The sequence below is a fragment of the Epinephelus lanceolatus genome, chromosome 15, assembly GCF_041903045.1.
Source record: "Epinephelus lanceolatus isolate andai-2023 chromosome 15, ASM4190304v1, whole genome shotgun sequence".
NCBI classification, from domain to species: Eukaryota; Metazoa; Chordata; class Actinopteri; order Perciformes; family Serranidae; genus Epinephelus; species Epinephelus lanceolatus.
In genome coordinates, this window is record NC_135748.1 from 802,782 (window position 1) to 815,629 (window position 12,848).

The window sequence follows — 12,848 nt, forward strand, 5'->3', positions numbered from 1 at the left end:
CTTCAGTCAAAATTTACTTAAGTAAAAGTAAAATTACAGATTTTAAAAACTACTGAAAAAATTACAATTATACAAAAAAACTACTTAATTACAGTAACGTGAGTAAATGTAATTAGTTACTTTCCACCTCTGCCAGGTACATTATTCAGCAAAATTTCTTCAGCATGTTTACAAAAAAACACAGTTTGTTTGGCATTACATTTCCCTCCAAATGTATTTGCTGTTTCTAATTAGTTGTATATAAACGGAATTTCTAGAAGACAGGGCTGGAAATTTATTGGAATATATGGAGCCCTAAGGGGGCATACGGGAGAAAAAGATGAGATGGGTATAAGAAAACAAACTTTTCCTTTCTCCTGAGACACTTTTGTGTTCCCCTGAAAAATATTAACATAAACCACTAAACTGTCCTTGAGCCAGCTGGTACATATACATGTGTTATTGTGCCAATAGGTTTTTAACTACATCTCAAAGAAATATCAACACATTCTCAGTCTGCCCGTGTCACATATCGACATTTGGTCACGGACCTTGCACGTTGAGATATGACGTGTAAGGTACCCTGGGTGCGTTGGTTGTCGATGTTTTGGGACCCCATGTCAACTTCAGGCTGTTACATGGATTCAAAATACACTTCTGTTTTCACAGGAAATGTAAAGTTTGCGTACAGTCTTTTCAGAATAAACACACTGCATCGATACAACACTGTAAAGTGACTTTTTTTTTGTTGCCTGTAACAACAAACACGTGGTTATGTTAACCGACACGCGTATTGGGTTGGGTTTAAAAAAAAGAAGTGGGTTTGGCTTAACATGGAAGTGAACATCAATGTCCCAGGTGAAAGTTGGTGGTTGTTGGACCCACCCATCCTACTAAGACTTTTACTCCCTTTTCTTTGGTTGTTGTTGTGATGATTTTGGTTCCTGTGGTATGTTTTTGTGTTTGTTCTCTCTCTCCCTCCCCCTTTCTTCTGTTCTGCAGTGCATGTGTGTGTCAGGGGGCGTGGCTGGCTTCTCCTGCAGCAGCAGATGAGGCACACCTGTCTTCAATCACCTCATCTTCCTGTCTACAAAAGCCTGGTCTTCACTCCACTACCCTGCCAGATAATTCCGTCATGTTCGGTAGAGCTCTGTGTTCTTACATTTTGTATCTTGTGCTCAACTTGCTGCATAGCTGTATTTTGCTGCCTATTCTTCTAGTGTTGCTAGAGGTTTTTGTACTTACCTGTGGTTTTTTCCCTGTTGTACTCAGGTCGTCCTTTGTGCCTCACCGTGTGCCTGAGTTTTTTCAATCCATCCTTCGGTGAATATTCTACGAGCCAGCCAGCTCCCTGCCTCCACCGCCTGCTCTTGTTTTTTCTTATTGTTAATAAACCTTTTTTGTGACTGACCTGCATCAGTATCTGCTTTGGGGTCCAAACAAAACCTGTACCTAACAGAATTATCTGGCCACCATGGACCCCGCAGATACTGAGAGGATCAAGCAGGCAATATCCTCTCAAGGAGCCCTTGTAGGGCAGCACGAACAAGCCCTACGGGAGATTGTGGACACTCTTTGCAACCTTACCACCAGTGTGACTCAGCTTGGCGGCCATATGGACCAAGTCTCCACTCATCTCACCACTCTGACAGCTCCAGTCCTCGCTCCAGCTCCCCCAGCTCCTCCAGCTCCTCAAGCGCCAGCTCTTCCAGACATCCAGCCCAGCCACCCCCGTGAACCCTTCATCCCCACAACTGTCAGGTATTCAGGAGAGTTAGGGTCATGCCGTCAGTTCCTTCACCAGTGCTCTCTTGTGTTTGATCAGCAGCCATTAACGTATTCTACTGATAAATCTAAGATTGCTTTTATTATGAGCTTGTTAATTGAGAAGGCATCAGCTTGGGCGGTGGCTATGGCTAACAGTAACTCACCCATTAGTCAGTCTTTTCAGTCATTTACTGCTGAGATGCTGAGAGTTTTTGACCATCCGCTACAGGGTAGGGAGGCCAGTAACCGGCTTCTTTCTTTACGTCAGGGCTCAGATTCTGTTGCTAGTTACTCCATTGATTTCCGCATTCTTGCAGCTGAGAGCGGGTGGGATGAGAAAGCCTTACAAGGGGTGTTCCTTCGTGGCTTAAGTGAGGAGTTAAAGGATGAGCTAGCTGCTCGGGATGAAACCTCCTCCTTAGAAGAGTTAATTTCTTTGGCCATTTGCTTAGATAACCGCCTCCGTGAGAGACGTAGGGAGACAACAGGCAGGCAGAGTTTCCCTTTTCCCCTCTTGAAGCCCAAGTCTCCCCGGCAGCCGGCACCATCTGCATCTCTGGAGCCACCTTCCTGCAGTGTTTGTCCGCCTACGGTCTCATCACCTCACAGCAGCGAGGAGCCCATGCAGCTGGGGAGGATGAGGCTCACCCCTGCAGAGCGTCAACGCCGTTTCCACCAGAGGCTCTGCATTGACTGTGGCCAGGCTGGCCACATCCTAGCCAACTGTCCCGCTCTGCCAAAAGAACAGGCTCATCAGCCACAGGGGGGGCGCTGGTGAGCAATGCATCTGTCATTTCTCCCCCCTCCAATCGCATTCAGCTTAAGGGTACTGTGTCATGGTCACAAGTTTCTCTACCTCTCCAAGTCTTGGTTGATTCTGGTGCTGATGACAATTTTATTGACTTTGATTTTGTTCTGCAGTCTGACTTACCCACAGAGCCCCTTCCTGAACCCAAGGATGTTTTTTCCCTCGATGGAAAGCTTCTCGCTCGTGTCACTCACCGTACTGCCCCAGTTTCACTGCTACTTTCTGGTAATCATCACGAGACTCTTTCACTCTACATCATTTCATCGCCCACTTACCCGCTAGTGTTAGGTCTCCCTTGGCTTAAGTTACACAATCCACACATAGATTGGTCTACCTCATCCATCACCAATTGGAGTCTGTTTTGCCACTCACATTGCTTACACTCTGCCATCCCCACCACTGCCACCATCACACCAGTTCCTCCCAAGCCTGTTAACCTCACCTCTGTCCCTGTTGAGTATCACGACCTCCAGGAGGTTTTTAACAAGGATCGTGCCTTGTCTCTACCTCCTCACAGGCCTTATGATTGTAGCATTGACTTGCTCCCTGGCGCCCCCTTACCTTCCAGCAAACTGTATAATCTCTCCAGGCCCGAAAAGGAGGCCATGGAGACTTACATAACTGACTCCCTTGCTGCTGGAATCATTCGTCCCTCTTCCTCACCGTTGGGGCGGGGTTTTTCTTTGTTGATAAGAAGGACAAGACTCTATGCCCCTGTATTGACTTCAGGGGTTTGAATGACATAACTGTTAAAAACAAATATCCCCTTCCACTCATTGACTCAGCCTTCGGTCCCCTCCACCAGGCCACTGTTTTTTCCAAGTTGGACCTCCGCAATGCCTACCACCTGGTGAGAATAAAGGAGGGGGATGAGTGGAAGACTGCCTTTAACACTACTCTGGGTCATTTTGAGTACCTTGTAATGCCTTTGGGATTAACCAATGCACCAGCAGTTTTTCAGGCACTCATTAATGATGTCCTGCGTGACATGCTCAACAGATTTGTGTTTGTTTATTTAGACAACATCTTAATTTTCTCTCGCTCTCTCCAAGAACATGTCCAGCATGTTAGATTGGTGCTGCAAAGATTGTTAGAGAACAGACTCTATGTTAAAGCCGAGAAGTGTGAATTTCATGTTTCATCTGTTAGTTTTCTGGGTTTTGTGGTGGAGAAAGGGCAGATCAAGATCGACCCTGCCAAGGTTCAGGCAGTGGCCGAATGGCCCACTCCTACAACTAGAAAGCAACTTCAGAGGTTTCTGGGGTTTGCAAATTTTTACCGCCGGTTTATCCGTGACTATAGTCGAATTGCTGCTCCACTAACCAAACTTACTTCTGTGAAATCTCCCTTTGTGTGGTCACCTGCAGCCGAAGCTGCATTTGAAGTTAAAGTACATGTTTTCTTCTGCCCCTGTGTTGTCTCACCCTGATCCTGCAGCTCAGTTTGTGGTAGAGGTTGATGCCTCGGACTCTGGTGTTGGGGCAGTCCTCTCCCAGCGCTCCACCTCGGACCAGAAGCTGCATCCCTGCGCATTCTTCTCCCGACTGATCATAAGAACTTGTCTTACCTCCGTTCCGCCCGCAGGCTCAACTCACGCCAGGCTCGGTGGGCCGGTTCAACTTCACGCTCACCTACCGGCCGGGATCCAGGAATGTCAAGCCTGATGCCTTGTCACGTCAGTTCGCCCCTCCAGTTGAGGAGTCATCTGAGGAAACCATCCTGCCATCTTCCTGTGTGGTGGGAGCAGCCAGGTGGAAGATTGAAGGGGTGGTCCAGGAGGCCCAAGAGGATCATCCGACTCCCGAGGATTGTCCACCAGACCGGCTGTTCGTGCCTCCGTCTGCCAGATCTCCTGTGCTCCAGTGGGGACATGGCTCCAAGGTTGCTTGCCATCCAGGTTTTCATCGGACCCTGGCCCTTCTTCAGCAGCGCTTCTGGTGGCCCTCCATGTCCGCTGATACGAGGGAGTACGTCTCCGCCTGCACCGTGTGCGCTCGCAGCAAGGCATCTCACCGCTGGCCTTCTTCGCCCCCTTCCCATTCCTCACCGACCTTGGTCTCACATCGCCATGGATTTTGTCACCGGCCTGCCTCCATCAGAAGGTAACACCACTATCTTAACTATTGCTGACCGTTTTTCCAAGGCTGTGCACTTCATTCCCCTGCCTAAACTACCTTCTGCTCTTGAGACTGCTACTCTGCTCATCCAGCATGTCTTCAGACTTCATGGCATTCCGCAGGACATAGTGTCAGACAGGGGTCCACAGTTCTCCTCCCGGGTATGGAGAGCCTTTTGCCAGGCACTGGGGGCGTCGGCCAGCCTGTCATCAGGTTACCACCCACAAACTAACGGTCAGACGGAGCGGGCGAATCAGGACCTGGAGGCAGCCCTTCGATGTGTCACCTCTCATCACCCGGTTTCCTGGTTCACCCACCTTCCCTGGGTTGAATATGCCCACAACTCCCTGGTTTGCTCCGCCACAGGTATGTCTCCATTCATGGCATCTAATGGTTTCCAACCCCCACTGTTCCCAGCCCAGGAGACAGACGTGGCAGTTCCCTCAGTGCTGGGGCATCACCGGCGTGCCCGCCGAGTCTGGCGTGAAGCCCGGGCAGCTCTCATCCGCACTGCTGCTCGGAACCAGAGACTGGCAGACCGCCACCGCACTCCAGCCCCAGATTACCAGCCTGGTCAGAAGGTCTGGTTATCCTCCCGTGACCTCCCACTTCAAACCGAATCCTGGAAACTGGCACCCAGGTACAGTGGCCCTTTTGAAATTGATCACATTATTAATCCCAGTGTGGTTAAGCTAAAGCTGCCTCCCTCCTTGAATGTCCACCCGTCTTTTCACGTGTCTCTCCTAAAGCCAGTTTCCACTAGTCCTCTGAGCCCTCCGGCCGAACCCCCTCCACCCCCCCGGATCATTGACAACCACCCTGCATTCACCGCCTGGCGGGTGTTGAATGTACGTAGGCGGGGCCGGGGTTTCCAGTATTTGGTAGATTGGGAGGGGTATGGGCCAGAGAAGCGTTCTTGGATCTCTCGCTCCCTCATTTTGGACCCTGATCTCCTCAGAGACTTTTACTTCCAGCACCCAGACAAGCCTGGTAGGCCGCCAGGAGGCGTCCCTTGAGGGGGGGGTACTGTGATGATTTTGGTTCCTGTGGTATGTTTTTGTGTTTTTCTCTCTCCCTCCCCCTTTCTTCTGTTCTGCAGTGCATGTGTGTGTCAGGGGGCGTGGCTGGCTTCTCCTGTAGCAGCAGATGAGGCACACCTGTCTTCAATCACCTCATCTTCCTGTCTACAAAAGCCTGGTCTTCACTCCACTACGCTGCCAGATAATTCCGTCATGTTCGGTAGAGCTCTGTGTTCTTACATTTTGTATCTTGTGCTCAACTTGCTGCATAGCTGTATTTTGCTGCCTATTCTTCTAGTGTTGCTAGAGGTTTTTGTACTTGTGGTTTTTTCCCTGTTGTACTCAGGTCGTCCTTTGTGCCTCACCGTGTGCCTGAGTTTTTTCAATCCATCCTTCGGTGAATATTCTACGAGCCAGCCAGCTCCCTGCCTCCACCGCCTGCTCTTGTTTTTTCTTATTGTTAATAAACCTTTTTTGTGACTGACCTGCATCAGTATCTGCTTTGGGGTCCAAACAAAACCTGTACCTAACAGTTGTCCCACCACATTTCCCCCTGATGCTGCCTGGTGCTGTTAAACAATAATAGTGACTGGCCGCATATCATGCAGATGTGAAAGGATGGCTTTATTCAGCTGTGTCTGATGCCAGAAGTCACTGATCAAGTGCTGGTATTCAACGACTTCGAAGTGAGACCAGGTTGGAAATACAAAGGCAACCTCTGTCTACAATGTACATGGCCAAATAATAAAGGAAAGTTGACCCACATGGGACTTGAACTCCAGCCTTATGCTTTACCCATTTATTTACTTCAAGAGTATACTAAGCCACTAGACTTTGTCATTTTTTTTTTTTATCCTACATCACCTGATTTTCTAGTACAAAGCCATGAATGCTGTTTTTCCCATGTGCAATCAAAGCGACACTAAATACAGACTTTTGGCTCTTACAAACACCACAGACTCAAAAAGATGAGACGGGAATATAATCTGCATAAAGATATGCATACATGGTATCAACAGGTCTTTTATATTTTAAAAACTACTGTTGAGTATCACTAGTCTTTGGGTGTGGAGTGTACGTCAGTGTAGCTGTCTGATCATCATTATACAATGCAATAAATAGTCAATAACATGCCATATTAAAAACAAACAACCTAAAAAACAATACATAGTTTTGCTTTTTTTTCATAGCAATTAATATCAGAATAATATGCTCAATGCTTCCTGGTTTGTAAGAGAGTGGACATTATTGGACATGGGAACAATGTCACCATCTGGTTTTCTGTCTTGCAGTTTTTGGCATCTGGGCCATGATGTCACCATATGACCAGTGTTTGCTGGGATTTGTTGAATTTCTGAGTGTTTATCATCAGTAAAATTGCCTTCCCCATAAATATAGTGTCATGATGAACTCAGTTGAAATGGACAGTATGAAACATATTTTGCATTTGCAAAGTAAACTAAAAACCAGAGCATGGCAGCAAGAATGTGACTATTCTGTTGGAAATCAAAAGAAGAACTATATTGTCCCTGGGGCACTCTAAGATCTACATTTTTCATTGAAATAAGTGACAGTCATCAAACTGTTAAATAACTGAATGTTGACATAGATAGAGTATCCCCACTGAGGTTTATCCCAAACTGAGTGTAGTACGAGCAAGTGAAATGGAGCAAAGAGAGACAGTAGATGCACTCAGAGCAGCCAGCTATAATATATCCTGTCACTCTCATCTTCCATTGCTGGTTTGTTTATTAAAATGAAATGCACATTTTTCTCAACAAATATAATCAAAATGCATTTTGATGCCAAAACGATCTTAAAATATTGCATTCCCCACTGAGAATAAATGTCAGCCATTCTATGTCTTCACAGAAACTTGACTGTCACATGACTAAACAATATGTCTGGGATTTTCTTTGCCACTGTTACCTGACTGAATAAATCATCCTCTCTCACTTGTTTTTGCAGTTTGAGCATACAAAACATTGTTAACAGTAAATTAAGATAAAAACAAACTGTATACTGTCTTCATATCTTCATGATTTTTCACATTCTTTCCCCGGTCTCTCTCTCTCTGTCTCTCTCTCTCATCAACAATATCCACATGTCTAATAATTATGTGTGCGCTTTTATGTGTTATTGTAGACTATTATTTGTGAGCCTATGTGTGGGTTTGGTCAGGTTAGATCAATCATTTTTAAGGTTGGGCTGTAATATATTTAATCAAAAAATGAGCAATACAGATTCTCAGCTGAGGGAATATGTTATATATGCGAACTTTTTAAGCCATAACATTATCTTGGGATCTCTTGACACCAATGGTTTGTTAAGTTGTGCAACTTTAAACTGGACATGTAAAGCCATTTCCTGTAAGGTCAGCCCACTCAAAATGGCAGCTGAAGCCTTTTTGCTCTTCAGACCAAGGACAGACAAATGAACAGTTTCCCACAGCCCTGTTTTTTACACCTATGTGTAAAACCCTGCCCATTGAGCAATTCTTGAAACAGGATTAAACACTGTGAAATGTGACCTATGACATCATCAGGCCAACAAAAAAGCAACTTTCTGCTCTTCCTTTCTTTTTTTTCCCCTGGGACTTCCAAGGAGGAGAGTCACTTGTGCAAAGGAGCTGCCTGACGGCCTATTTCCACCAGATGCGTGCTGGTTGCGTCTCCGCTCCGGCATGGCAGCTGAGCCGATAGGATTCAATTCTAGTCAATGTGTGTGTTTCCACCAGCTGCGGCTGTGCTGCGTTCCAGCTCCATCTCAGCTCCGACACTCCGGAGCCCTCTGGAACAGATACGCAGGACTTCTATTTTTGCCGTACGCCGGAGCATAATGCAGCAATTTAGCACAGAGCAGATCGTGTGGGGCAAGAATTGGCTGGTGGACACTGGATGTTGTTGGTGAGCGTTGTGCTTTTTATCACCGTTCACTTTTTGAGATTGGTACGTTCACCTTTGTACATAATAAACAGACAGTAAGTATGATTTTTTTTAAAAATCAACACAAAGCAAGCAACATACAACATAACGTACCCTAAACTAAAAACCCAACTTAAGACTTAAACACAAAAGAGTGTGTGTGTGTGTGTGTGTGTGTGTGTGTGTGTGTGTGTGTATGTGTGTCAGACAAAGACTGCCTAGGCTTCAAAATAAAATGGCTGACAACAGAAAACTACAATAACATGGCTGAAACGTGATCAGCAGGGGGACAATGAAAATGTCTGAAGTGGAAGAAGAGTGTGAATATGTTTGTGATTTATGTTGTATAAAGGTGCTGGGTTAGTAAAAAAGGATGTCTAGTTGCATGTAGGACCCTGGGTCTGTTTAAAGTATTTATTAACAGCTTATTAACATCAATTTAGCTTTGGTAAAGCCACCTACCCAGTAACCTGACTACAAAACGTTTGTTGAGTAGCATCAAAACAATACATGTTACACACACTGAAAAATCAAACGCTCTTGCTTCGCCTGCACTGTTACAGTGCTAATCTTAGCTAGGCACAGTTGTTACATTACCAGTCCATTAAAGGAGGAGGTGAAGAGGTGCTGCAGCATACTGCTTTTGTTAGCTGCAGTCATCCTTGGTGAATTAGCCTGGCTTAGAAGAATTGTGGTTCCAGTGCAGTATTTGCTGTGTTGTATTTCAATGGTGCAGAAGAGAGGAGGCTGGTTACTCTTTGTCCCAGTTAACAGTTAGCAGTCTGGTGCAAACTCAGTTTTGTCACTCCTGTGCTTGTGAAATTAGCTTACAGACTTTGTTGTTACTGCTGGTGCTAGCTGGTCAAAACTCCTCTGCCATCAAGACAAGTTCTGTGAGTCTTTTGTGCTGTGAGCTTGCAGAAAGGTGAGGAAAAGCAGCTGAGGTGCCAGCAGGTCCTCCAGCACCCACAACTCTCCTCTGTGGAGGTTTCCAGGAGAAAAGAGGATGGAGGAATGGAGGCACTGGTGAATGAATAATTGCCTAGGTGTGAAAACCTGAAGGATTGTGGGAAATTGAGTGCATTTCTGCTGCCTTTGTCATTGAAAACAAATGCATTCGGGTGCCATTTTAGGTGGACTGAACTGACAGGAAATGCCTGTTACATTTCCACTTTAGAGTTGCACAAATCAACAAATACATCTGTGGAATCCAGTTATCCCAATGAAAGGTAGGGAGTGTTGAGTTAACAATGTGTTGCATGGCCATATTGACAAAACTTTAATGTTAAACATTTATATTTTGATGAATCATGCTAAGCTGCTAAAATCTAATGTTAGTTCAAACCGGTCTTTGGTGGGGACCAAGTGGGTGTTAATAGGATTTAACATTCTGAAACCCAAGACTTTGTTTACTTGATATCTGATGAAACCCACTGTCCCAGAGGCTGCCTTGTTATCATAAGCCTGTCATTCATAATGTCAGGGTCCCTCCCTGACATTATGACTGAGAGTGGCGTTGAGTTTGACCAGAGTGCAGAGTTTTTACTTGGTTATCTCTGTATCATTACAAGCTTCAAACTTATATGTATCGTCTGATTTTAGTGATAAGAGTTTCATATTCTCAAATTAAGACTTTGACATAAATTCACATTTATCAAGAAAAGAAATTTTGCTACATCCGACTGATTTTGGAAGAGCTCAACACATATGTATCATATTTATCATGTTGATATGTTCTGTACGACATCTATTGCACGTCTGTCCGTCCTGGAAGAGGGATCCCTCCTCAGTTGCTCTTCCTGAGGTTTTGTACCAATTTTTCCCCATTAAAGTTTTTTTTTGGGGGGGGGGAGTTTTTCCTTATCCGCTGCGAGGGTCCGAAGGACAGAGGGATGTTGTATGCTGTAAAGCCCTCCGAGGCAAATTGTGATTTATGATATTGGGCTCTATTCTGAGGAATGTGAAGTTAGCAACACCAGTGGCCATAGTCAAATGTATCCCTGGGGCCAGAGCGGGCGACACTGAGTCAAATTTAAAACTGCTGGCTAAAGCTAAACGTAGATTTATTAGTAATTCAAAACCGTGACAACCCAGAGTTGAGATCAGGACTCAGAGACGCAGTCCTATACGCTTCTCTGAGCTTCTAGTGCAGTTGCCCACCCATAGTTCTAAACAAACGGTGTCTGTCCCCCGACCACCTAAATTATCTAAATCTAAAATTAAACAAAGAGGAGTTGCGCATAACAACCTCATAAAAATTAAAACCTCTTCTGTGACAGAAAGACAAAACAGGAGAATTAAATGCAGACTGTTAAATATCAGGTCTCTATCATCTAAAGCAGTGTTAGTAAACGAATTACAGTTTTTCTCCATTGGTTTGGCTCATTTCTTGAAACAGAAATTACATTCTCAAAATAACATGGACAAACCTCCAAACCACTTGGCAGTTGTTCACAACAGAATTGAATTTCTCATTCATTTCATCAAATTGCAAATGTCTTAGTACATGTCTCAATGTCTCAGTACATCTTTGCAAATGATTAAGTACAGGTAGCCTACAGTTAGCACAATTTCCAAGTGAATAGATCTTGTTGATCTAAACTGATTGTTGATTCTCAGTCTAATGGTTGTTCTCTCCAAAACATGTCAGCATCTTTTCATTGTATAAGTTATCACATGCACACTAGTCTGTTCAATTGTCAAAATTAGTCAAGAACATAATACCATGAATACCATATATGAATCTCTTGGAACATTTGATAAATTGATTAATTGACAGTCAGGTGAAACTAGAACTTGACTAACGAAGGAGGGGCCACGGTGGAAGTCCCAGGCCAGAGTGGGGGCAATATAACTATGTGTGCTGCCATTTCTGAGAATGGTGTGGCCACTCACATCCCCAGTCTTGCCCCATACAATACACAGAAGCTCCTCATCTTCTTGGACCGCCTTTATTCTGATTTGATCCCTGAAAATGAGGGACCTCACCAACCAAACTATGTCATTGTGTGGGACAATGTGAATTTCCACCGTGGCCCGCTCATCAGGGCCTGGTTCACTACTCATCCAAGGATGGTCATGGTGTTCCTACCACCTTACTCTCCTTTCCTCAATCCTATTGAGGAGTTTTTCTCCGCTTGGAGGTGGAGAGTGTATGAGCATCAGGCTCAAAATCATAGGTCCCTGCTCCATGCAATGGACGCTGCGTGTGAAGATATTACAGGAGATCAGTGTAGGGGATGGTTGCGACATGCACGCCGTTTCTTCCCTCGTTGCATCGCAAGGGAGAATATACGCTGTGATGTGGACAAGAATCTGTGGCCAGACAGACAGCAGCGTGTGGATGGCCAGGAGGGTGAGGACAGTGGCCAGGAGAGGGAGGGTGAGGACAGCGACCGGTGAAGAAGTGTTAGTTGTGAAACTCCAGCTTTATTTACAGCACTGTAGGCTACATATAATTTTCCTTGTTTTTTGTTTATGTGTTTATATTACAGTATATTATGCTGTATACATTTTCTTTTTACTCTGATGTATGGAAGTTACTTTATGTGTGTGAATACAAATGGTTACAATTTCCTTGGCAGTATGAGTGCAATGTGTGATGTCAAACCTTGGAGGCTACTCTTACCGTAAACTCTTACCGTAAAATCCTATTTTTTTTTTTTTTTTTCAGTTTTATACACAATTGTATTCTGTTAGCTAGACAAAAAAACTAGCACAGTAACCATTGTCAATGAAGGACTGGGCTAAGACTGAGAGGTGGACATGAGGGATATTTCAATGGTCCTCTGCTATAGTGACAAAACATCTAAATATTTTGACTTGCAGTGCTTACACAATGCCAAAGGGATGATGCATTTTGGGGGCACTGACTATTTATATGAGAAAGGACTTTAGTTTTGACACATGAGTGAACTGTTTTGGGAGAAATATGAGCTTTTGCAGGTGAACCATGGTGTTGTGCTGAACCATCCAGGTTATTTTGGCAAAAGCACCAAGAGTGTTGAGAAAGTCCGGTCTGTTTCAAGAAATGAGCCAAAGCAACTGAGAAAGGATCTTTGCATTTTGGTGGCACTGACTATTTATATGGGAAAGGAATTTAGTTTTGAAGCATGAGTGAACAGTTTTGGGAGAGATATGAGCTTTTGCAAGTGAGCTATGGTGTTGTGCTGAACTGTAAGACTGTTTTGCCAAATGATCTTACAGTTTTGAGAATGTAATTTCTTTTTCAAGA

General features: G+C 44.7%; 1 protein-coding gene and 1 long non-coding RNA gene across 18 annotated transcripts in view; one reads left to right on the plus strand and one right to left on the minus strand.

The window, feature by feature from the left end:
• nrxn3a (neurexin 3a) overlaps nucleotides 1–12,848 on the minus strand; it is a 651,034-nt gene that overhangs the window by 469,883 nt on the left and 168,303 nt on the right. The gene's annotated exons all lie outside the window — the stretch shown is intronic.
• LOC144466923 (uncharacterized) lies at nucleotides 5,539–8,137 on the plus strand. The gene is made up of 2 exons (XR_013493316.1): nucleotides 5,539–5,910; nucleotides 6,037–8,137. It is a non-coding gene; the product is annotated as an uncharacterized LOC144466923 (long non-coding RNA).